Raw genomic sequence first — 27,911 nt, forward strand, 5'->3', positions numbered from 1 at the left:
GCTTAGCGTACACCCTTGGAACAACGGCTACGTCGATCAAGTTTCTCACCAAAAAATTCTCGCAACGTTACACGTCCAATATTTATTTTAATTAGAAAGCCGAATAAACGCAACGGAACAGAAAAACGAAAATGACGGAGCAGTTTAGGAGCAACTTGATCTGTCATATTCGTTTATCCGTTTGCCTTTCATCCCTTATTTGTCCTGTTTCCCCTAATATTGGAAATATTATGATAGATAAAGATAAAACATTAAATGTCACTTCCACGTTTATAAGTGGGGATATATCTGAAATCTACTTTAGATATTTGCACACAGAATTTTGTTCATAACAGAAAATTTAATTTATGAGTGTTCAATCCCTAGATATGACTAACGCGGGCATACATAATAGACAAATTTAAAAAAGGGCTAATAATAACTACGTTTTTTATAAAACTGAAGAAACTGATAGTTAGTGGTCATTCCCAAGGTTTACCATTATAGATAATACTTGTAGACATTTTTAATATAATTTAGGATTAAAATCTTGGTATGTTAGAACATCTCATTTAAGTGTATCTATCTATTACATTAAAGATTTAACCCTGTTAATACGAGGCAGAGATAGGTGTAGCATCAACAACGGTTGATTTCTATTATTACCTTTTCTGTCATTTTTTATCTATATTTTTTTAATTTCAAGGCAAGAAATGGCGTCTGCCTCGTAGTCTTGCATTGCTTAAAATTACCGTCTGTCAGTGAATATCAGAGAAATAGAAGATACAATAAACTTAACAGAAGTGCGAGGATTTAGTAAATCCAGGCCAGTCCTACCTACATTGTAAGCGACGTGACATCATGACACTTTCAGCCACTTCATTCCGCCTGACCCACATATGCCGGAGATATAAATGCTGACTTTAATTAGTTCATTCAAAATGCTCAGTTCCGAGTATGAGGCAGTTGACTCCTGGCTCTGAACAAAAATTTCGAATATTAAGCATCGGTAAAAAATGACCATTATTTTCATCCTTCCATTCTGCAATAAAACTTGTATGTACGAGTACCATATTCTACACAAATCCTTACGTTAATCAGCTGTCCACGCCTATGAAAGAACTAATAGAACCACGTAGAGTTTATTCTGCCCTTTTATATATATATGTAAACTATTTAAAAGCGCGTAAATAATTATTATCTGTGCTTAAATAACTTTAAATAATTTGAGCAATTTTCGCGACGATCCATTCCACAGCATAAAGGAACTACTCCAATGCAGGAGCAAATTACTTCAAAACTCGGTACTCGTAGCAGTAGCAAAAGAGCCTTCAAAAGCACTCATATATGCCATCTTTAATGAAGATCAATCAAAAGAGTTAAACAATCTTCTAAAGAACATTCAAGTCAACATGAAAAGGTAATTAGTTTTTTTCTAATCGGATTAAATCCATCAGATATTCAGATCACAAGCGTTACATAACTCAAAATATTACAAATGGTGTTTTCAAACGTATCACCGATGTGTGGCCCACTTCGGTAACGAATGCAACTGTAATTAATTCATGCATTGTGTTCGTTACTGTCCCAATAAAGGTAAAAGAACAATACATATGAATAATTCACCGACACCGCTCTCCGCTCTATTTCAGCCGTTTTGTTTATGTTTAGTTTGCAACGATACTAAGGTCTATGGCAAACACTTATCAATGTACAATTTTAATGCCCGGTTTAAATATTCGCCGAGTACAGACGAATATAGACGAGTAAGAGTAGGTTTTTAAATTGTATTGGTTCGGTTTGATAAGTCATTGTGGTCGTACAAATAGCCGAATTCTTTTCTAGAAGTATTTATAGTAAAAATATTTGCTCGAAAACATGTGCATTTTGATGGATGTGTCAATGAAAAATAATTCAGTCTGCCTACATAATGTTCAGGATGACGGTGAGAATTTCAAACACTGTTGCTTAATGGCAAAATATCACCATGATTAAAATAATATCACCGCAGTCTTACGATAAGTTTTTGTACCATTACCACGTTCTGTAATGTAACGAATACCGTTATAAACAGACTATAATGCTATTATCAATTACATCGGTGTCATACCCGGTTGTCGGGACCCCGATCTTCCCAGAGGGGTCATCACGTCATATTTATTGGGTCACGTAACACAAATATCTCGCGTTCATTGCTTCTCGCTTCAACAGGCAGTTAATGTGCAAAAATCAATTACATCCAACGCTTCGTTCGATTTGATTAGCTGTGTGTTAATGAAGTTAAAAATATCCACGTTTCAAAATTTGATTTCAATTTAATTAATGTGATTTAATGCAATGCACGCGTGACCTAACAGCTAGTGTGAAACTAATGAAAATGTTAAACTTAATAAAAAGTATAAAGTGATGTCAGGCGATGTTAAATATTGGATGGTTGACTGATAGTGGCTTTGGTGGTTTATAGGTCACGCTAAGCCGTTGGTCCTAGGGGACAACGGTAATGTCGAAGGCCTAATTGGCAGTTTGAAAAGATCTAACAGGAGTTAACTCCTAACCCGTTCATGTCACCAATCCGCAGAGGAAAATAGAGATGTCGAATCCTCAAAGCACGTACTAAAGCTCAACGTTTGATAATTCCTGCCTACTAGAAATTGACAAATTTCAATCTTTGTTAGGCAAACAATGGGTTGTTTATAAATAAAAGGCGCAAGTAACGGTGAGTAATTATAAACAGGAAGTATTACAGCCAAACGCAGAACAGACAGGCATAAGTATCGAAATTATGCATCTGCTGCTTCTTCTTCGTACTATCAGAATAGTACGGCACCACCGCCACACCTATTTCTGCCTCATAACCGCAGTGTTAAACGCTACTGCGTTCAGTAGCCACTTACCATCAAGTGGACTGCATACTCGTCTGCTACTCCTATATTATATAAAAAAAGGACGAGACGGGGACCCTTCTCCAATCTTCTCAATCTGACGCTACTATGGTTCAGCCTCTATCAGTCATACGATATCATACATAGTATACTTAACGGCCTACATAACTCACTACACCGCCACGCGTCACGGCAGTTGGTTACCACGTGAGTAATCGTCCTTCGACCCTTCTAATTCTACATTTATTCACACACTTACCCGCGATCGATCTTACCGAAGCAAACCACTTTGTCGTCATGCAACTTGCTACAAAATTGGTAGGTGAAAGTGTGGTGTTTCGAAAATTGATACTGAAAACGTTATTTGGCGAATGGTAATAGGGTATTGCAATTCGGTAGCGAAATTGTGTTTTACACGCGAATATGAAGGTGGTAGAACCCATTGTGGATTACCTCTGGAGGCACCATCACCACATATACTTCTACCTAATAGCAGTGGTAATAACTGGTATGTTCTGTTTTAAGGGGTGGTAAGGGATACATATTATGTGAGGCATACCAAGAAATCTTCAGTATAGAAACACATTTTTTTGTAAAAAAATAATTTTGTTAAAAAAATAATAGAAATAACATGTACGTAATTGTAAAAGAAACGTAATTATGTGAATGTAGTCATTTCATATATCCGACATTGATTTTAAAATAATAACCACACCTCCAAACCAAATATCATTTTAATGAGCTATGAATAATTCAGAGCGCGAAATGTAATTTCCGTTAAATTTTTTCGGAAGGGATAACCCGTGACGCAGATGCTTGCCCCTTTCAAGGCATAAAATACCTATTTCCCCAAAAGGAAAGGGTGAGATATTGTTCGAGATGAATCAGATTGGGGTTAGCGGGTAGTTATTAAATATTGAACCTTCAGGAAAATGCTCCGCCATTTTTGGCCAGTTCGACATGAAAATAGATTTGTGGAAATATTTTTGATGTTATGCTTGTTTAGATGATTTAGGATAAAGGGTGCGAGTGAATTTTAACGTCACATGAATACGATAGGTTCGACGTTCTATGGAGACTTGACAATTAAAAAGCCACTTAATATAAAATTCATTAAAATATATGAAATGTTGTGTCTTCTTGCTTGTATGTAGAGAACAGATATACAAATCTTAGGTGTTTATCTTAGTCTTAGATGAAGCGAAACTATAGACAGCCGACCTCTGACGACACCAAGACGAAGGTTTCAGATATCCACCAGGTGTACTGCATCCTCATTTTCAACTTTAATCTTATAAAAAACAAGTTTACTACTGCATTTCATTTACATTTAAACAGACTGCTTGTTATTTTATATAAAAAAAAAGATACCGTTCTAATTTAGTGCTGCTCTATTATGAAGCAGAAATAGACATGAAGGTGGAACGGACAAACAACTACTATTAACTTTTATAAAATTTAGCAAATGTCTACAATCGATCAACGCTAAGACAAAAATATCCTAACTCATAAAACCTAACAAATTACAGCCACAAATCCCGCAGCCAGACGCGGTCGTACATCACTCTTTCCGCTTCAGAGCAAAAAGAATTAAAACGGGGTCATTACGATACGGAAGCCGCTTCTTAATCCCTTTCCGCATTAGTACCTTAATGATGGTCGGTATAGGTAAGGGCTTATAACTTAAGCTTATGCGGCGGTACGACCACGATGCGACTTGTTAATTAGTACCTTTTTTTGACTCCACGATCTTCAAGGGAACGCAACCCGAGTGCTCTCTGTCGGGCGCTGCTCATGGAAAGCTTGTGCTCAGTTTGAATTATCATCCTTCCCGGGGTAGGGGTGGTTTAAGCTTTTAGTCAAAATTTACAGCAAGCAGGGGATAACTAGTTGAGTAAATATTTTACGTAGTTACTAACTTGTGTATTCAACCATAGATATGCTTAGGTCCTACCTGAGGTGGCCCACAAGTGTTACTAGTGTTACTAGTCCAGATGGAATGCCACGTATATTTTTTCCCTGACCGCAAGCTTCAATCCGGATTGAGACAGAAATAACCGTGGCACAGGGAGAGTCGAGCCACAGTCTTTTTTATTTCATAAAGCAACGACAAGTCGTATCGTGAGGCCTGAACGAAACGTTCACCTCAAGACAAATTAATAGGTAAGCGGATAGGTATTTTCAATGCGAACACGGTCCACTGATTGGGGAACGCCTTCAGCTGATCGTGTTGGATTACTTCCATTTCTTTAAGGAAACTCGGGGAAAATAATGACGATTTGCAAAATGTCCTTAAGGAAGTCGTCACAAAGAAACTTGAGGGGAAATTAAAAAGGAAATAGGTGCTATGGATTAGATTGCTTTTTGAGAAATTGATGAATTAAACGAGCAGTCCATCTGATGTTGAGAAGTGATGGCTCATGGATGATACAGTAACTCTAAATGATACAGTTCTCTATAAAGTCGATCACATGCGTTATTGTTATTGATGATTATAGTAAAATATGTAATGTTTACCTATGCCTGACTCTTTAAATAAAAACAAAGCACAGCATATAGTGTTAATCACTCTTGCTATATGCTGTTCTATGTATTTCTATGCTGTGGTATCTATTTATATTCTTATACTTAGTTATGGCAGTAGTTCCCAAGAGGTTTTTCAGCTTAGTCCTCAAGGTATGTACCTGCGAAGACGTTGTGTAAAACTTCGATTCTTTTAGCTACACTTACTATGCGATACATTCATGTTTGTTTACTACGTCAGAAAATATCGTGATCATATTGTAAGAACGTATAGAGACAGAAAAGACAAAATATAAAACCAATAAAATAGCAAAGTTGCAAAATCATTCGTTCTAAAGTTACAAAGTGAGAAATACTAAAACCGCCCACGCCTGTTTCCAGCTAATGAGTTTCTGTGGTCGGTCACATTTAACAATTTTTCCGCTTATGCCACTTCATCACGGAATTACTTCCAGCTGGATGGAAATACGAAGCAAGCGATGTCTGCATTATTAACGTAAAAGGTGACGTATTTTAAACAGAGCCTCGAGGTAATATGTCTTGTCGTGTCTTAAATACGTGGCTGGAAACTGTCTTTTTGAGAATGTGTGCAAAAATGTTTCTTCAAAGCCTCACAACACAATACAATACAATCACCAACTAATGTTATAAATATCCATGGGCAACCTGACTATATTTAAATTATTATATCTTGGACATTATAAAGAAAGAAAAATCTAATACTTACGTTGGCTTCAAAACATCTCTAATAGATAGTAATATTGGTTGTCACATGATAAAGATGATGGGCCCATTGTTAAACGTGATAGAATATTTGGTGGTTCGACATCTAGTTCTATCTTTATACAATAGCTCTATCGAAAGCTACTATGTTCTAGTTTGAAGGATGTGGTAAGGGAAAAGCACTTACGTAAGGCATTCCTCGAGACATACTGCATATTGTGACCTACCGATTACGGATTATATCTACATGATTCTAGTCTAGAAATCAGAGGCTTAAATTCCAGAATTATAGGTACCACAGGAAAGTTTCAAAATTATATCCATATTAGTAGGATAAAGATAAAATATAGAATAAGGTCTCAAACAAAAACCGCAAACGTCACAAATAATTTTCCTTATATGCACTTGATTTTGATGCAAAACGTATTGTTTAGAGATACGTACACAAAAGTAGAAATAAGATAGATATAGTATATTAAAGACTTGAGAATGAAGATGAAAATGGATCATAGAACGATTAAAACACTATTCAAGCAATTTCACTTTTTCTAACACACTTGAAAGACTTGACGGCATACCCAAAGCTTTCGAACGACACTAGACAGCTTTGAATTTTTATTTTTAGCGGTTCAAAGATTACGACAACACTAGACAGACACGACAGTAGACAGCTTTGAATTTTTATTTTTAGCGGTTCAAAGATTATAACACTTATCCCCTCAACGATGTCCTTGAACATATCTGTCTAGTGACGCGACACGTAAAGGGAAGTGCAAGCTAAGCGGTTGGCTTAAACAAGCCTTCTCTTGTTTTCAGGGCCAAAACCTTTGTAGTTCAAAATTATTTTAGTGATAAATAAAGTATTACATTAATATTATTAAAGTATTACACATTAATTCATTGATTCATAATATTAAATTTGTTGTGTACATTCATGGTTTTGTTAGTCTCCTGTATGCCATGCCAGTGCATGCCATGTTCAAATACTACTACGAATACGTGTAGACCCAGACTTAGAGTAGAAATCAGTCATAATTTAATGTGCCTGACCAGGATTCGAACCAGGAACCATGTATCACATTTTTTTTTATACATTTATTTAAATGGATAAGACCATCAACAAAAACCTAGTATTGTGTATGATATCATAATGAAATATCGGACAGTGTATGACGTCATATTAATATTACAAAAGAGATGAATTCGGCGCGGGGCTGTTATGAAATACCTACAGAATTCCAATCAGTATCCGGGCGAATGAACGTGTATCTATTAATAAAGTCATTTTATCGGTTTGTAGGTTTGTATATCTATAGAGGAACAATCCTAAGCGTTTATGTAACTGTGCATATTTTAGTGTCAAAACTATTTTATTGTCATTTTATTATGTAACGGGTACTCGCATTACATAATAAAATGTCTCAATTCCGCGATAATCTTATATATAAAATTCTCGTGTCACAATGTTAGTTAAACCCACCGAGTTTGAGAGTATACGTTTCTACCACTAGGCAATCATTACTTTAACACATCGCTTGACTGCAGGTACAAATAAGTCAGAAATAAGTGTATTTAATCTTGCAAATAACATAATATTCATTATGAAATAAATACTTTGATATAAGTAATAGCCAACCCATTGCTATCCCATGCTGGGCACGGGTTTCCTCTCAGAATGAGAAGGATTAAACTATAGTCCACCACGCTGACCAAGTGCGTATTTGTAGACTTCACATACCTTTGATGACTTTTTTTAAATATTTCTCAGGTATGCAGGTTTCCTCACGATATTTTCCTTTACCGTTAAAGCAAGTGACAATGAATTTCTAAGACGCACATAACTTTGAAAAATAAGAGGTACTTGCCTGGGCTTTGATCTTCGGATCCCTTGAGAGAGGAGAGTTTCTTAACCACTAGGCTATCATACTGCTTGCCCGTGGTATGCCCGTATTCCCATATTATTCACGTCTACAATATATTGTACATGCATATCGGAGTACATACAGGGTTAATAAATTCTCCTACATTTATTTTTATCGTCAATCGCGGGTGCAAGATTACAAACGATTGAAATCCGTGTTATTACGACATATTGAGAATTCCGATTCGCTTCCGTTGAACGAGCTAGCGAGATTAATAAAGATGTCAGAAATTTATATTGAACAAAAAGGAGTATGTATGGAAAATGAGTATGAGAAGTTGTTCGCGCATTTGGAAAAATGTACAATGGTTTTTTTCAAAAGCAAAGATATGTCTGACAAAATGATAAAATAACATTTTTTTACAATACATTTCTGATATAATAATAATATACGTTATGTGTGGTATGGGATACTTGTCCGTGTTACTCACACCCTTTGTAAATCTATTCAATTTTGGAATTGATTACTAATAGGCAGATGATATCAAATTTTAATTTATGGTAGACAAAACATAACATAGATTATTGTAGAATATCTGTGAAGCTTCCAATAAATTATACTCCATAATTATAATGGTACTACTCGCAACTTGGTTATCACGACCCTTTTATTTTGAACTACGACCTGTACCTACCTTTTATGCTTATCCACGATCGTGTTACCCCGAAAAGTACCTGTATACGAACACAGCCCTTCAGTCTTTTAAATTTGATCACCTTTTATATCTAATTGCAAAACCCTTACACTTGACCGCGACCCACTCGGATAATTTATAATTAACCTCCAATTGAGAATTAACGGTTAGGTAGTTTATGGAAAAAACTGTTTTAAGAAGTCGCACATGAATAAAAACTTCCTAAAACTTAAAAAATATTTGTAAGACGTTTAAACCAATAGGATTAGATTGCTAAATTACCACCACATCATTACTTAGCGTGGAACAGTTCTGAATTTCGACCGAAGTATATGGATGTCGGCTGTCCTATAATTATATCAGATAGACCTTCGAAGTGGCCCTTTAATTTTATTTTATTTTTAGTATTTGTTGTTAAAGCGGCCACCGTTATGCATCCTTTGTAAAAATATCTATTACGGTTCCAGAGATAGAGCCCTATGACAGACGGACAGACTGCGAAGTCTTAGTAGTAGGATTCCGTTTTTACCCTTTGGATACGAATCCATAATAAATTATGCGTACATCAACATTCTAAACGTACGAGTACCAACGTGTGTGGGTTGTATGATCGATAACATTTCCTACGCACAAAGTAATCGACTTTCTAACTAGTACAGTGACTGATCCGATTTATAAACCAGGGAAGCCCGTTTAAGTAATTGTTGTGGCAGTGTAATTTACAATAAAGTGGAACATAAGCCTTATGGCTCTATTAAATACAAAACGACATTCCATTAAAGTTCTACATATGTAACTCATGGAACTAATTTCGGTTTCTATTATGGTGGTCGTTTTGACGGAACTTTCGTCGTAACCTGTAGATTGGCCATTTGGTATTTTTACTAAAGGTTACCATGCCCGACTAACACGCAGAGGGTTTCGGGATCGATCCTCAACCAAGGTATTTAAATTATTTTATAGATATAATTCTCGTGCACAATGTTAGTTACCGCACTCCTCCGAAACGGCTTAACGATTTTCACCAAATTTTATATGCATATTCAGTAGGTCTGAAAATCAGCTACTATCTATTTTTCATACCCCAAGTGATAAGGGTTGTTCACCCTTAACCTTTTTTTTTTCATTTATATGGCAACACAACGTTAGAAACAATTACAAAAACATTTTGGAATTTGCATCAATGACATTTGCATTTTTAAATGCTTTTACAAACATTACTCTTACCCCTTTAGTGAAAATTTTATAGATATTCCAGGCATGAGAGGTGTCAGGCAAACTGATGTTTCAGGTAAGTTACCTAACATTAAATTTATCGTTAAATCACCTGAATTTATAATTTACTATTTATTATATATGCTGGAATTTCAGCCATTACTCTAAGCTATTACCACACTTTCAAATCTTTTCCAACAGCTTCATAAAAAGTGACGTACGACAAATTTAAGATCGCGCATAAAAGCGTCACGAGTGTCAGGGTAGGGGGTGCAAACGGAGTTTAGTGGGTAAGTATCGATTGGTCGTAAAGACACGCTTGATGTATGAAGGCTAGCTACTAGCTATTTCATAACATGAGGTTTTATATTCTGACATTGAGTTAGGTTAGGTTATAAAAAATGACATAACTATTTTGAAAGTAATGTTTTGAGAAATTTCGAATTTAAGTTTGTAGATTAAAACTGTTAACACAACTCCGCCGAATTGGCGCGATCTAGAGAAATTCTGTCGTGGATTCCTATTCAAATATAATTGGATTATGCTTGAGATCAGGTATCGATAAAAGCTGCCCTAAAAACTAAAATGAATTTCTTCGTGTAGTTAAATGAGTCCTAAAGATTCCTTACACAAGATAAATAACCCTTCCTTGGCAGTCGGGTAAAAATGGAAATATTATTATTTTCCTAGACACCTACTCATATGTATTTATATTATAATTCTTTGTGATTTGGCTTGTCAACTCACCCGTTTATTTTGCTCTTACCTGGCTAGTAGACATATGTGTACAAGGCTACCATAAAACAAAGATCCTATACAAACAGATTGGTAAGTCAATAAGACTGAGCTCCGTACAAACGTAATAATTCTCTACTCACTTGTTCTCTGTATATATTATTTGTTTGTTTGATCAGGTATTACTGGAAATCTACCTGGTTTATTTTAATGTGTCCTTTTATATTTAAAAACTTATGATTAGAGTTATCAATCATTCTACTAAGAGTCCAGATATAATAAAATTTGTATTGAAAGTCTTAAGTGGGAGGGGGACTAGTTATAATAGTGGCGCTTAAAATGGTTGTGATATAGGGATATATAGACTTTATGTATCTTACGGTAAATATTAAATTACAAAGGTTTCAAATTTGGGAATAATTACCGAACAATTGGGAAATGAATCTAACAGTCCACGTAGAAGAATCGGGAGTCGATTCTTGGCTTGGCTGAAATGATTTAATGGTACAGTTATATGTCCTTAGTAACCTGTGTGAAAGTAAAGGTGCACATATTTCAACGAATATTATATGTAAATATAAACTATATTTGCATATTTAATAAAGCGGTGAATAAATCAAATAAAGCGCGGTAAAGTTCACAGTTTGTAGCCATAATGTTAGCCTTGAGTTCATGTTTGTGGTTTATGTGTTGCGATAAGCACCTTAACAGTATAAGATAAACCACAATGGAAAATTACTCTTCATTATGAATGAACGTGTAATATTGTATGTATTTCAAATATAGAATTGCGTGTGCTGCTAATTAAAGTTTTCTTTCGTAGTATAACTTTAAGATATGATTATTTAATTTCTAGTGAGATCACACCATCGGCGTCCTTGCAAATTCACTAGAACTTCATGAATTTCTGCCCCATTACGATAGTGTAAAGTATCGCTTTCTTCTAGTTTTAATTATAAAAAACACTGAAGTACAGCAAGCAATCCAACTTCAGGAGTCGCTTTGCTGAACTTACCTTCAATCCACTTAACTTGATTTAATTTCATTTAAACGTTATCATTTAATATGTTCCCAAAATTATTGCAAATGAATTTCAATTATAGAGTTTGTAATGGATCACATAAGTGGAATTGCCTAATTTTCAGAATCCCACACATAATCCTACATAGGTCCCCGTAATATTGTACTTACAAAAAACCGCACAGTAACTTACATCAATCAATTCATTGGAAACTCGGCGGCATTGACGTCATAATAACGCAATTCATTCCCGCGACAATACCAACAAAGGCGTTTTGTTGATGAAGGACCGACTCTTATCATTTTTTCTGAGAAATGAAGTTATCCACAAAAACTGCCTTTGAGGTCTCGGTCCTGTGATTATTATAAAAGGGATTGTTTTATAGATGTTTCTTTTATACTTTGACGTAGAAATTATTTTATGTCCGAAAGAGCTTCCTGCGAAATTGGCCGCAACTTTCGGGACACTGCTTGTACTTTTTTGGTCTTATTGGGAAGTTCCGTTTTAATATTTCTGTCCCACTATTTACTTACTGTTACTGTTACTGGCTTACTGTTTAATCGAAAATGTTTTTAAACTACTCCAAATTTTCTGTTTGATTTATAAAAGATTAACCGTAGGAAACACTGTGGAGGAACTCATAATACGCATTATTATGGCGTCACAGTGATACTATTACGCACATGACATTTACATATGGTAGGTTCATAGGTGGCTGCGCTACCATCACTAATCTGTTTTGACAGGTATATGTTTTTATCTAACGCATGTGACGCTTTAGCACCCTAGACCCAAGATGCGTTATAACTTATTAGCTTAACGTTTAACCTCAAGGATGGTAATGTTTTTTGTAACTGTTGTCTGGCAGGGGTCGAATTCCATTTGTAATTAATTTTAGATGTCCATAGGTGGTAGTTAAAATCTTAATTTCATGAAAATAATATCTATTAACAAGACCACTTTATCTCATATCATTGAGAAGCTGAACGATTACACTTTTGATAAAACATTCAGGTCACGATTCAAACCAAAAATACGAAGAGATTTCGATTAACTTCGAGCTATTCCAGAATTAGACCAATCATACATGTCATGCCAAGTTACTAGACTCGACTCGATAGTCGATAAATTTCCGTTAACTCGCAATGAGTCGCATACAAAAATATCGATACTAAAGTAGCTAAAGAATATAAACCGTATGACGTCGATTTAGAATAACACTACCCTTTCTATTCTCGTAAATATACATACTAGGAAATTACTGAGGTATACAATTCTGGACATGCAGCCCCAATTGTATTTTTACTTACGACGACTGGTGTGGCGGAACATTCCGGGTTTGATTCCCGGCCAAACAGACATCTGCATTTGGGTGTGTCTGTGTGAACGTGAGACGAATACATTCGTCTTTGTGTATGTCCATGACACCCACGACACATAATCTTAGTGTGGGCTGTGATAGTAGAAATAGACTTTCTTTCGTTCTTACTACTGTGTTGAATTTGATGATATCGTATTTTCTTAAGTAAGGGCCCTGGAGAAGCCTACGCTAGTAACTTTACGTCCTGTAAGTGCTGATGGATAGACAAATAGATTTAGGTAAGTACAAATCTTAATTGACTTTGAGCTATTTGAGTAAGTTTTCGTCTAGCAATGGATTAACTTAAATGGTGATGGATAGGCAGATTTGAGGTCAAGTTTGTGATCTCAATGGACTCCGAACAAATATTAAAATTACTAAGACGAGATAAATACTAAAAATATCTAAAGACGCTTTAGTTGTAAAAAAACAAAAAGTGTCTGTAAAACAAACTTGATTAGACCCAATTCCAAGCCAAGTTTAATAGTGCGAAACGAAAGCCGACGTATCATTCCACCTATATCTGGGGCCGAATGTACGTTCCGCTATATCCAAACGGATCTAGCCATCAGTCGGCCTAAAATCTCCCGTACCTTGGCCGTTGCGAGTAAATCCACTGGTGATGTCGGCAATAAATTTTAAGGGCGAGTAATTTCAACCGAGACCGGCCACTGCGTCTCTGTCGGGAACTATCTCGCTCTGATATATTTTCAGGAAACGAGGGCGTTTAGCGTCTCTTGGGGCCTTAATACTCTCAAATGTAGGTCCATTCACATGACCCATGAGCGCATTGCTGTCAATCCTTTGTTTGTGCTGTTTACTTTTGGGGATAATGGTCAAGGGTCCAATTAATATGATGAAAGGTTTTCTTCTTTCTATTACGGTTTGTAATCCAATTGTCAATAAGTCAACCATCAGCCCACCTTGTATCATCTGCAAATGATACAGAATTTTATAAGAAGTGAATAATTGGAGCAACTCTGTTATATAGAGGCAGCAGAGCTGCATTGCAGTATTCTAGTTTAAAATATGTGGTGCCGAACTTATTCAACTATATAGGTCCATTGCATGCCACGATCTTATTGTACTGAATTAAAATAGCAAACTAATATACAGTCCTCCTAACGATAAACTGTAGATATCGGGTAGTCAACTCCTAATAAGATTGAAATTCTATCTAACGTTATTCACAGCTGCGTTGCTACCTGAGAACTAAGTTAGAATGTCTCGTAAGTATACACTTACGAGACATTCTAACTTAGTTCTCTGTCTTGATACACACTGCAAAGATTTGCAAGAGATTGTGCACATATTCCGAATATGGATACACGTAAACGACGAATATTTCATAATCGTCATATTATACGGTATGCATTTTACTGTCAACATTCTGGAATTTTCATCATACAAATTCCGAAGCGGTGTAGTTATAGTTGCAGGAATATTTGTTGTATTCCAAATTTAATACCAGTGTTTAAAAATTCGGTTATATGAAATGTCAAAGAGCGTTTTACATATTTTTATGATATTCCAAGTATTTTTTTATTTAAATACAATATGTTTTTTAGGCTATGTTGCTTACGTATGAAGATTTTCTTAAGATAAATAAATGTTAAATTCGTTAAATTAATATTATATGATTGTTTAAAGTTTATCCTAAGTTTTGTTAATGCATTAATTTTATAAATGTAAACTTGATTTGTAATATTGAATGAATACAAAAATATTTTATAATTACTTAAAAGATAATTTTCGTGTGCATCGGTATCAGCCTAGAACACCACCACTGCTTCTCTTACCATACATGTCGTATGAAGGGACAAATCCAGGGGATGGGCACCGGCAATTTCTTGCATATTTAATGATCTGACATGAACATAACAAAAACTTTAAAAATTAATGCTACAAACACTCCCATTTTGGGTAAGACTTATAATATTACCATGAAATTACGGGTAGATACGGTGTTATAATTACAGGTATATAAGATACAATTAAACTATTTGCTCTGCATACATTTCAATTCAAAATTTCGATTGGCGACACAATTGTCTGCCAAATTGACTGTGATAGGATTACCTGGCTGGAGCGTATGATACTTCAAACCCAATTGACTGTTACACTGATAGCTTTAGCCATTTGTTTCCCTTATAACGAGCAACTTTAAAACGAGGAAAGATGAAATCGCACGTAAGGATATAATGGGATTTAAAGAAGTTATAAAAGGAGGAAACTTGTATCAAATATTTTATGGTAAGGTATTTAACGGAAATACTACAAGCAATACTGATATGCTATGTGGTGATTTTGCTGAACTAAACACTTTTGTGCTAGAAACCTGGCATTTTTACTTAGTTAAAATATGTACCAATTCTAAGGGATAGTCCTGAATGACGTCATCAACATAGCGCAAAAATGATGCGGAAACTTTTTTTTTTAAACGAAGTATGTAGCACTGAATATCATATGGACTAACTGATGTAAAGCACATTCGGAATCATAGATTACGATGAAAAAAGATTTCTTCAGATATCGTTACTCGCTTACCCATTCTAGTTAAACAAGTGACTCTCATCCCATACCACTAAATGTATTGACTACGGAGTGTAGAGCCGCACATCTGTAACCTCCTCGGTAACAACCTGTAATCCTATTACAGGTGTAATTGCTGAGGATATGTGAACGGTATCAATAGCACTGCGAGAAATGTATTCGTAAGGTATAAGGCCTTGTTAGCTCACTGCAGGATATAGAATTTGAGAAACATAGATTTTGATGCGGTTCTTATAGTTTCTTTGTATGTGTTGCTGAACACAATACATAAACAATTTTAGCAGCGTTCTTTGAAAAAATATTACAACGTAATCTAAATGGTCATCTTACTCGTTTGTTATGAAAGGAATACTTTAGATCTGGATATGTGGTTGACTACATGGCACCCATGACATATGGAGCTGTAAATGTCCATAAAGTTAAGATCACTATAAGACAAAATTATAAGTAAGAGAGAAGTAGTATAGTTTAACCATTATGTGCCTTAGTTTCCCTACCCACGTTTATAAGTCCATAACACAGTCTTCCCAATTCTAGCGTAAAATTTTAGTGAACATTACTAGTTAGCTCCAACGTCAAGTGTTACCGCAATCGGTGATCAAATTTAACGGTCTCATTGTACCGCCACCCAAGAACATAAAAATATACCTGACTTATAAGATATTTATAAACGTATTTTCGATGTGATCTGCGTCCTTGTTAATGTTTAGACGCATAGATGTAATAAGGATCTCTTCTTTAAGGTTTAAGCAGGTTTAAGCACTGGTATAAGAGGCCAAGTTTACGTCATCATCGTCATTATTTTCGACTAATTGTCTTCGATTGTTGGTCACGGATTACTTGTCCAAGAGTGATAAGAGTTTGAAACCCTCTATAACGCAGGCTCAATATGGGTTGGTGCACTTCACAGGTCCGTGAAAACTTTTGTCCAAAGAAGATTCAGACATTAAGATCCTCCCAAGGATTTCCTTCACCGTTAGTGCAACATTATGTTGTCAGTGTCCCTATAGATGGTGTTGTATCTATTTAAATGGATCGCCAGGCCATGAAACTGGACTGCTGATGGAATTTTCAATTTTGAATTCGGATAGGAAAATATGGTATAAAAATGACTGTTTCATAAAGTCAAACTGTAAGACACCCGAACATGAAGTGTAATTCTTTTACAAAGTCCGAGGATATATCTACAAAAAATTACAGTAAGAGCCTAGAAATGAATAATCGCTCTAATTAAACAGTATCTTTACAATTTATTTAAGGCTCCTTCAAACGATCGCTATCGAAAAGCGAAACGTTACGCGTTATAAGCAGCGCTTGAGAGCCCCTTGACTTGAACACCGAATATCGATCTCTTGCTTATTAATTTCGGAAGGTGACAAACGGAACTGTTTAAATGCTTATTTAGTGTCCAATGAGAGTAGTCTCGAAAAAGGTAAGGTATATTGAATAAGTAATATGTATGTACTAAGTGTAACTATTCAAGATTCGGAATATAAATATACAATTTGAAATTCGTCGTAATTTCGTTCTATTTTTAGGGTTCTGTAGTGAAATTATGAAAACTCCCTATATTTACGTTCCGTTTTACTATCTGTTGTTATGGTCTGTCAACGAAAAATTTTAGAAAAAGAAATCTATGTGTCTGTCTGTTCATATTATAATAAAGATACTTTACTCGAAAACTATCTAATTATGTAAAGAATGAATTCTGTCAGTGACTTAAGACCAATGGTATTACGTATTCAAACGTCAATAAATCCAAAATGGTGTCCGTATGAAGCGGCCAAAAAGTTTTTGAATAAAAATCATGACAATGTCCGCTCTATAGCCCTAAGTATTAAATCTTGTTGTAAAATACAGACAAAATCTAGGACTTTATTAAGCATTCAGGACCAAAGTTAAAGCATGACACGACTTAAAAGATTCACGAAACTTGGCGAGTAAGAAAATAAAAGTAAAACACGAAACATAGGATTAAATTTGAAGGTGTAAAATGTATACAAAATGTAATATTTGTAAGTTTAACGTTTTAATCTTAAGAGACAAAAGCTAATTTTTTATTCATGTAACTCTCTACAGGTGTTATCTTTTATTTACAGATATATCTTTCTGTATTTCCATGCCACAAAAACTTGTCAAGTACCAAAAGGACTGACTTCCAAATTACGAGAAATTTATCTTTTTATGTCTCGCTATTTTGTTTTTATTGTATTTCGGTGGAACTGATAACCTTTGAACTTTATTACTAGACTTTATTTAAAGCAAGCTTTCGTCCCCATTTCTAAGATTAGCGTGTACATTCTGATAGGTGTATTTTAAGTTGTTCTTATATTTTGGTCGAATCCAAGAGTGTATTAAGTTACGATATCATCATTTCAGCCCTTGTTATTCCACTGCTGGACATAGGCCTCCCCTAAGGTGTGCCACAACACTCAGTCCTCCGCTGCCCTCATTCTACTCGTCCTACGCTCCGTCTGCCGATACGTGGTCGCCATTCGAGAACTCGCCTGCCCCATCGGCCATCGGTTCTGCGACATATGTGACCAGCCCACTGCCATTTCAGCTTGCTGATTCTTTGAGCTATGTCGGTTACTCCCGTTCTTTGCCGGATCTCCGTATTACGGATTTTATCCCGCAAAGAGACTCCGAGCATAGCTCGTTCCATAGCTCGCTGAGCCACCTTTAACTTGTGGACTAGTCCCAAAGTCAGAGTCCACGTTTCGGCAGCGTAGGTCATAGCCGGCAAGCCGCACTGGTTAAAGACCTTAGTCTTTAGGCATTGTGGTATTGGCGACGAGAAGACTTGACGAAACTTCCTGTATGCTGCCCAGCCCGACTGTATGCGTGTATCGACTTCACGATTGAAGCTGTTCCTGCCGAGTCTTAGAGTTTGGCCCAGATAAATGTACTCAGAAACAACTTCAATAGCCGATGTTTCGATCATTACTGGTCTCGGCATGACGTGCTCGTTAAACATGACCTTTGTCTTGTCGAGGTTCATGCCGAGACCAACACGTCGGATGCATCACTCAGGCTGTGCAGCATCTCTTCGATGTCCTGCAGAGACTCCGCTAAGATGACGATATCGTCAGCAAAACGGAGGTGAGAAATGTATTCACTATTAATATTGATGCCCCGTCCATCCAAGTTACGATATACAAAAAACAAAATGTTATAATGATTTCCTATCTCATGTGTGTATTGAACTTGGTAATATAAATACGTAGTTCTAGTATCCTCTTTGTGTAAGAATTTTGTGATAAGGACACTCCTTACCATTCGAGAATTTTGTAGACAGGTGATAAATATTTTGAAATAAAAAAACTCTTCTAATTCATTAATTACATACATTTCATTTAATGTAGGAACATTTCATAATTTATCATTACTCAGAAATGAATTTTGAGAAATGTTCTGTTAATGTTATTCCAAAAATCGTCACACTACATACCTAGGCTGTAGACGGTCATACGTTGTCTGTGAGGCAATGTAAATCCTAGTATAAAAAAGCAGTCACCAACATTAGCCGAACATTTGCTAAAATAATTACAAATTTCCAACCAATACACCACACCCTCAGAAATGGTGTGCATCACTGAAATCGGTATTTGGGTCAATGAGCAAAAACATCAGCAAATGACACTGGCGGAACGGTGGGTCAGTTGCATTCAGATAATATAGGTTGATCACTAGTTCAATGGATTTATACAAAGGTCACGCGGGTTTTGGATTCATTAACTTTATATAGATAGGGTAGATATAATGAGGGATCGGATGATAGGTAACTTTTCAGTTTGAATTTTGTACATGATTTTAAGTTATTCCAGGCAACGAAAATATAATATATAATTATTATTTTGTTGCTTTGTCAGTTTATTCCGATTAATATTCAAAACGGGTGGTCTGATTTTGACAGAACTTTCATTGGCAATTAAGCACTAGGCTAAATTCCTTTGATAAGAAGAACTAGGGTTCCGCGGAAACAAATATAACCCATGAAATTTCCAGAGCAATAACATTTTTAACGCAGGTCTCACCACTCCCTTGGAGGACAACTAGTAAATAATGTTAATAATAACCACCACCACGCTAACAGTGCACAAAAATACCTATCCTACCATCTACTCCTATCTATCCTTAAACTTAATCTTTACCCTTAAATTACACTACCATCTGTTTCAAGAAACCCATTACTTTCAAAAACCATTTCAATTTACACTTTGAAATTCGTTGCACCTGCCGTCTCCGGGGATTCGGGATTTTGAAACTACTAGCTAAAGTACAAGTTTCATCACATATGCTTGCTTGAGGGTATTTGGTTAAGCTTTTGTAAGGCTATCTTACATAATTTAAGCAACATTTATTTAGAGTATCACATTAAAATTAATGTATAAAAATGTAACAATTGTTTTGTCATAAAACTGCAGAAAAATATAATTTGTAGAATAGCAATAAAATATAATCGGGCGGATTGTGTCTATAGTTTATACAAAACAAACTATACTTATTCGAGAGTTATTATATTAGATCATATTAGTTCCGAGGAGTGGTAGTGCATCTACGAATTCTTCAGGTAAAATCCTTGATCTGTGTGAAATTGGTTATAGATTTCTATGCACGGTAGTAACCGCTTAACCACGTAATTATGAGGACTGCAAACGTTTATCTCTTTACTGCTTAAAACTCATAAAAATACTAGTAATAGTATAATGTAATCCATTGGATCCCTATTCCATACTCCATTTTACACTTTGAAGTCACACCTGGTGTCTGTGGAATTACAAAATTTCGAAACTACAAACTTACAACGTTATCGCACTATCGTATTCACGTTATACTAGCCGTGTTTTGGAATAAGGCTTAATATGATGATGTTATTATGGTTTCATAGAAACTGTGTGAATATGTGATGCAGAAATAGTTCAGACTTAATGAGTATACGCAAGTACTTAGAGAAATTAAGTGAAGCCTAATTCTAATAGACTTAAAAGGGCTAGTGGATGAATTATGGATGAATGGAATTTATTTCCAGCTGTCACATTATAAATCTTATCTCTCGGGAAAAACATGTCACAATAAACTGGAAATTATTATTAAAATAACAAAAACCAAACGCTTGAAAAACTCCATTCTTATTATTCTCCAAAGTCGCGAAATTAAATTCAGTTAAACTTGCTTGCATATGTTTTGCGGGACGCACATACACATTGTAATGGTATCATTCTAAAACACTTTAATTCGATCCCTGACCTAAAATGGATTTCGATTTCTGCCCTGTGTCCTCTCATGTAGTGGTAATCTTTTTTTTTATAATATACGAGTAGCAGACGAGCATGCAGTCCATCTGATGGTAAGTGTCTTCTGCCGCTCATGGACATAATATGTCACTAGTCGTTAGCGTTGTTGAGAAAGTTGACTAGACTATAAAAACATTTGTCAATTAACTAAATAACTTTTTAATTTCTTTTAAAATCCGGAGTCGAACCACAAAGTGTTCTACCACCTTCAAACCTGTGTATGTTCACAGCACACGTGACACTAGATTGGGATTTAAAGTGTACAAAATATATTTTTGTAAGAACGAGTCCAACTTAGTCACTAATTAATAAGGCAACTAGCTGGATACTAATTGTTATTAGTTTCTGACTTCTTATAAGTGTATTTTAACTAGTAACTAATTTGTAAGCTTAATTAAAGTTTCACAAATATATCTGGGAGAAACTTTCGCTCAAATTATTTTAAGTGCCTAATAAGTCAAATTGAAAAAGATTAATCTAAGATTTTAATTAACAAATATTTTACTTTTAAAAAGGTCTCATAGATGCATAGATTAGTAAAAATAACTCACTCATCCTTAACAAAAAAATGTAACCAGTTTTGACAATAGAAATTGTCACTGTCATCTATTCTCGTGTATGAAAAATATTTTAAAAATGTAGTTTTTAGATCATTTACGAATTAAGCGATTTTTCTCCGCATTTTTTCTTCGATTTCGTGTTTTTGCACGTCTAACTGCACATGTCGGCATTGTTCCGCGTAAATTACACCATGACAGCCATTAAACGGCTGACACATTTGTCAGCCGTTTAAACCATTTAATGGCTTCCTTCAATTACAAGGCGGTGAGATATCTATACTTATCGATGCATAGATGTGTAAAGTCTATCAATTCGCACTTGCCCAGAGTGATGGACTATGGCCCCAAACCGTCTCACTCTGTTAAGAGACCCGTGCACAACTGTGGGACAGTAATGGCTTGACGACACAAACATAACTCACTACACTAAGTTTACACACTAGATAGCAGGTAAACGATGCAAGTATAGTTTTACGAGTAGCTCAAACTGTAATAGAGCTATTGGAACGCTACTCGAGTCTTCTCAGACAAGTTCTGAGAAGTACTTACCTTAGAACAAGCTCAAGTAGAACGATTCGAGCCACATACAAAGATCCGAATAGACTCCTAATCTTGTGAAAGACACTCTCGACAACTTTGATCACATAGATTTTAAGAAAACCATTAATACGTTTCTTGTATTTTATTGTCTTGTACATGTACCTCAAGGCTTCATGTGATTTGTGTAAAGTTTTTCCTTTGAAATGTTGCCTTTATTTTTTTCTTATGGTTTAGGTTAGCAATAAAGCAAGAGCTCTTTTTTCACCTTTTTGTAAAATCCCATCTCATAGCGTTCTGATAATACTTTGGGAAGAAATTAATTCCACTTTAGGAGTCAATTTGGATTCATTATTTCAGTTTGCAGTTTCATACGTACGAGGTATAAATTTTTCAGAATTTTGTTTGTGAATTTTTATGTAAACTCCGCAAAATAGGGAAAAATGGTCTACTGCAAACAAAACATAAAAAGTGCATAAACGCTATATCAATATTTCATGATCGCGCGGCGCCGTACAAAAGCGCCTTTCATATTGCAACGTTATTCACAACTTAGATTTACAAAACTTTGGAATTTAAGCGAAGAATTTAGAATATGTTTTCTTTTTATAATATAGAAGATGCAAACTAGTATGCAGTGCACCTGATGGGAAGTCCCCCACCCATGTACCAACTTCGCCGTTTATGAACCTATTTTAATGCCTTTAATTTCGTGTGTGGACAATTGCTACAAGTTGGTCCCATTTAAATATGATGAAGATCGGAGTGGGTTGTGGAGACAAAATATATAACTCCTCAACCGATGGGTATAATTGAGTTTTGTTTGAAGATATTTGGTGTGGGTTCTAATGAAATTGCAAAGCCAATTCATCATTGACTATTTAGTTAGGTTAGGTTGGAACATATAAGACAATATAAAACTAAGCGAGCAGGGCGCGGCAGCGCCCTGCGAGCGGGCGGTTCCAATCAATGTAAATTCAGACTTTACCTTCATTCATGATCACGTCTATACAATTTTATATTGTATTAATATAAATGTTATTATGTCATCACTAAAAAGGGTGAAAAAATTTTTTTAACAAAAAATACAACCGACTTCTATGTCACTACAAAGGGTTTTACACCCTTTTCAAATGAGACTTTATAGTCTACCAATCGTAATTAACTTTCATTTTCTTTCACAGACAAGATAAATATCGTAAGGAAATATCATTTAAATTTTCTTCCAATGAATTTGTTCTCTATAAATTCAAAACCTGTTTTTGACGGACTATGGCCTTGACCTTTCAGCATTAGGACACTAATCGTTTGATGGCCATAAGTATGTTAGATAGTTGATTGTATCAGGCGTTGCTTTGCAGAAATCCATGCTATTAAGTTAGGATTAAAACCACTACGCAACTATCCGCTCCCAGTATGTACGAGTATGATCGTATATATTTAAAAAAATGTAGTATGTACTGCCCTCCCCCCCACAAATGATGCATTCAAATGCAAGAAAAAAAAATATACACCGCTATACATACCATCACCAACACGTGTTTTGCTCCAAAACGGAGCATCATCAGGATAAGTTGACTCTACAGCGGTTAATCGTTAAGGTTAAGAAATCTTTAGTAGATGATAAGTATGTTGATGACAAAAAATTTAAACTTAAATCCCAGTACTTTTCTACAGAAATGTCAGACCTACAGTCCTACTGCATAACACAATCATAATGATGAGGGTAGTGCGGGTTAAACAATGGATTAAGAGCGGAGCTTCAACTATGTATATCCATAGACCATTGTGTCTTGAAGGATCTCCACTTAATGGATCCGTCTCACTATCAGCGATGAAAGAGCGAAATATAGTATTAAAGTATTTTTACAACTTAAAGCAGGTATTTAATGAATTATTGATTTGATAAGTATCTTCTTTGCATTTCTTGAGATCAAAGATTCCGTTAAGTATATGGAAATCTGGTTACATGTGTAATCGATGCTGCATTAAATCATATTACTGAACGATTTTACCCATTTAGGTTATAAAATAAAATAAATTTCAGTCAAAATATCATTTTGTTTTGTCGAGACATCGCACATCATGCTAGAATCCGATTGGTATTGTAGTAAAGTCATTAGAAATCTATATTATTCTATATTTATAGAATAAGATGACCTTTACGACATTATTAGCTACCAGGTCAGCTAGTTTATTCGTTATACTTATGTTCTATAGAAAAATCGGAATGTAGGCGGTAGTGGTCAGGTCAGGCCAGGACAATGATTTTAAAAGTTGACTGATTTGTGCTTTATTTTATGAAGTCACTTACAGGTAGGATTACTGCGGATTAAGTCAATACTTATGCATGGATATTCTGGCTTTAAAGCAGGCGGTGATGATATGGTGGTATGGCATTTAAGACATAAGCCTTGCAATCGCTACACTATTATATGGTTGCAACCCGTCTTCAGATTCGTTGAAGATAAACTTTTAATGTCAATAATATTTCTGCGCAGTATCTAGCTGCTACCTTCGAAATTTGCCAAACTGAAGATTTCATTTGGCGATTAAAATTATCGCTAATCGCTAATCGCTGTTAGTGCTGTAAACTAATGTTCGTCTATATAACACTCGTACATAGAAGGTATCCTTGAAGGATCCAAGCTTAGATTATTCGGATTCCAAGTGCTTTTGAATACATACACAGGCTTCATACATACGTCAAGTACGCTTCAACTGTCACTCTGAACTGTCCGTTGGAGACTGAATTGAAATATTACGCAACTTGCTATATAGGCTCAATTTGTGTGTGGTAGAGAGAATATGAATTTGATAGTTTTGTTCAATTGTTTTTTTTTACTTAAAGGTTTTAAAATAAAACTTTAAGCGGGTAATGCGGCTTAACGTGTGTTCATTTTATTCAGGATTCTTAGCGCAAGACCGACTCAGACTTGATTAGAAATTTATTATTTGCTTTTCTACCTTAATATAAAACATAATGACAAGTTTTATCATTGAAGTAGCTATTAATCCGTTAAAGAACATACCTCTTTATTTTTTGCATTTATTATTATTAATAATGTTTCTATAGAGATTAAATGTAATAATCGGTACAAAGTACTTGAATATTTTTGATTGTTAAATTGATTTAACTTTGATATGATTTGTTTGTCATAGATAATATTTAGTAAATTGTGTGTGTAATTATAATTATGTTATTATTATCATTGCTTTTTAAAATTAATAAATAAAAATGGGAAATAACAATATTTTAAAGCTTAATAAAATGCCTAAATTAACGTTTATTTGTAGTAAGAAGTGTTTGTTAGTATTAATCGTAGTACAGATTTAATAATAATAATAATAACGTTTATTTACGAAAACAAGGACTATATCAATCATTATAACAAAACACAATAAATTATAACAAAAACACAAAATTTATTTCGACTTATAAATATACCTACTATTTTACGGATAATTTACTTACTTGAGGTTAATGCCAGAAACTTAGGGTGTACTTCCGTTTAGAACATACCTCCAATCGATCTGAATTTTGGTACACATATGGATTTTGGCTCCCTAATTAAGAATATCATACTCAAAATACCCGAAAATTATATTTTCAAGGTCAAATTGCTGAAAAATGATTTTTTATTGGTTTTCCGCGTATATTGCAGCAAACATGAACGTTAGAGAAAAATGTTTCAAACAAAAGTTGTAGACGCTAAAAAGATCAACATTTTTTGTTCTGTATGTTTTCCGCATAAACCCAGTTGTTTGGGAGAAAAATGTGGTGCACTTCCGAAAACCCCCACGTCCGATCGATTTGAAACTTGGCTCGGACTTTCCTTTGGATGTTCGAAGACAACCCCTAAAGGGATTTTTGGCGCATACCCATAGTTACCGAGAAATTAAATTGTGAAAATTTCATTTTAGCACGCGCGTTATATTTATATAGTGCGGAGTTTTCTTTAGTCGGTAATGTAATTTTCCCTGTCCCAACCTAACCTAGCCAATAATATAGTATTGCGTATAGCCTAGCCTATAGTGTTTCGTATTGAATTGGTTAGGTTAGGTTGGAACATATAAGACAATATAAAACTAAGCGAGCAGGGCGCGGCAGCGCCCTGCGAGCGGGTGGGTCCAATCCAGACCTTACCTTTATTCATGAGCACATTTATATCGTACTCAAAATACCCGCAAATAATATTTTCAAGGTCAAATTGCTCAAAAACGATTTTTTTTGATGTTTTTTGCGCTTTTTGCGATAAATATGAACGTTAGAGAAAAACGTTCCAAACAAAAGTTGTAGACCGTAAAGAAATACATATTTTTTGTTCTATATGTTTTTTGCGTGGACCCAGTTGTTTCAGAGAAATATAGCAGCAAAAAAATAGTTTTTGAGCAATTTGACCTTGAAAATATTATTTGCGGGTATTTTGAGTACGATATTCTTCATTTGCGGGTCGAAATCGATAGGTGTACCAAAATTCAGTTCGATCGGAGGCATGTTCTAAACGGAAGTTTATCCGAAACTTATAAACCTGTGGTAAATACTGCAATTATAAACAACACGCAACGGACGTAGAAAATCAGTTTGTTACAGAAGAAAAATTACGCACAGGTACGTACATACTAGAAGGCGTATAAGGCGTATTTTTAAAAGGTCTAAAACAGTAAGGTGTGAATTGGACTCGCGCATAGAGGGTTCCGTATCCGTTCACCAAATAATAAGTTAATAACAGCTCCATCGACAAGTAATAACTTTGTTCTTGTAAAATCGGTTTTTTATCAGAGTACATATTTACAGTGTTCATATTTTTTGCTTTACATGTGCTGTAAGACATTGCTTCTTGCCAAATTTTATGATTCTAGGTCAGCGGGAAGTACCCTATAGATTTTGTTTCTATTGTGAAATGGCAAATTATGCAAAATGATGTAATATAAACGGTAATTACATTTGATGGCGTTGACCTATAATTTTCAATTATTTACAGCTGGAAGAAACCGTAGCCCTGCATATTTAATATGAATTTTAACTTGATATCTCTTCGTATTCCTGAGAAAAGGGGTCTTGACAGATATAAGGGCAACAAATTGATCCTATGAGGGTTTCTATTTTCCTTTTCAGGTGTGGAACCTTAAAAAATGTCATAAACTTACGACTATATCTTTGCGACCAATTTTTGAATCCAATTTATGGACAAAATAAATGCTTGTACGGTTCTAAAAATTAAATCTTTAAATCTCCTTTAATGGTTCTGTACGGCAGAGTTGTGTATAATTTAAAATTAATCATTTCCTCCCCCACTCAGCATACAAACATACATGCTACGCGCTCATATGTTTAAACTTACCATTACGAAATTCCGTCAAGTACACTCACGAAGTCTGAACTTGCACTCACTAAACTCCATTGCACTGAACACACACAACACTGATCCGTTTTACCGGTGACCGGATGCGACTGGATCGCGGTTACGGTTTTACCAATCGTACGCGACGGACCGGGCGCGGTCGGAGCGGCAACGCGCGGCGAAGCACTGGTCCGGTTTGAAGGCATTCGTTTACTGCGCATCTTTCCCGCGCAGCCTCGGGTGGGAAGCCCGAACTCGTCCGAACTGTTCCGAACCGCACCGATTCGTTCGGTCTCGTTAACGGTTCGACCGAAAATCGCGCGACGATAAATCGCGTTAATTCTGTTATTGTGTCGCGGATTTATTGATGTGACTTATTGTGAATGTCTTACGACGTTTATTTTGTACGTGTCTGGGGAAATTTGCTCGCTCTCCCGGCTCCCGTTTTGTTAATGTCTACATTTGATTGGACATATGTTCGCGTACCTGATGATGGTATAAATAGTTGTAAGATAACTTCTTGCGTTTTACATGATATTCATTTATTTTCGGAATCTTTTATTGATATATTAACTATGTGATACGTAATAATGTATATAAGTTAGATTATTGAATGAAAATAAAA

The 27,911-nt window shown here is 35.3% G+C and overlaps 1 protein-coding gene across 2 annotated transcripts in view; it reads right to left on the reverse strand.

The window, feature by feature from the left end:
* Nlg3 (Neuroligin 3) overlaps window positions 1–27,467 on the reverse strand; it is a 116,626-nt gene extending 89,159 nt beyond the window's left edge. For both annotated transcript variants that reach the window (XM_073079420.1, XM_073079419.1), the window contains exon 1: window positions 27,287–27,467. The gene's annotated coding sequence lies outside the window, so the exon portion shown is untranslated. The remainder of the gene's footprint in view (window positions 1–27,286) is intronic.
* Between the last annotated feature and the right edge of the window lie 444 nt (window positions 27,468–27,911).

The sequence above is a fragment of the Epargyreus clarus genome, unplaced genomic scaffold, assembly GCF_041222505.1.
Source record: "Epargyreus clarus isolate Ecla_fem2 unplaced genomic scaffold, WU_Ecla_fem_2.2 ptg000014l, whole genome shotgun sequence".
In the NCBI taxonomy this organism is placed as follows: Eukaryota; Metazoa; Arthropoda; class Insecta; order Lepidoptera; family Hesperiidae; genus Epargyreus; species Epargyreus clarus.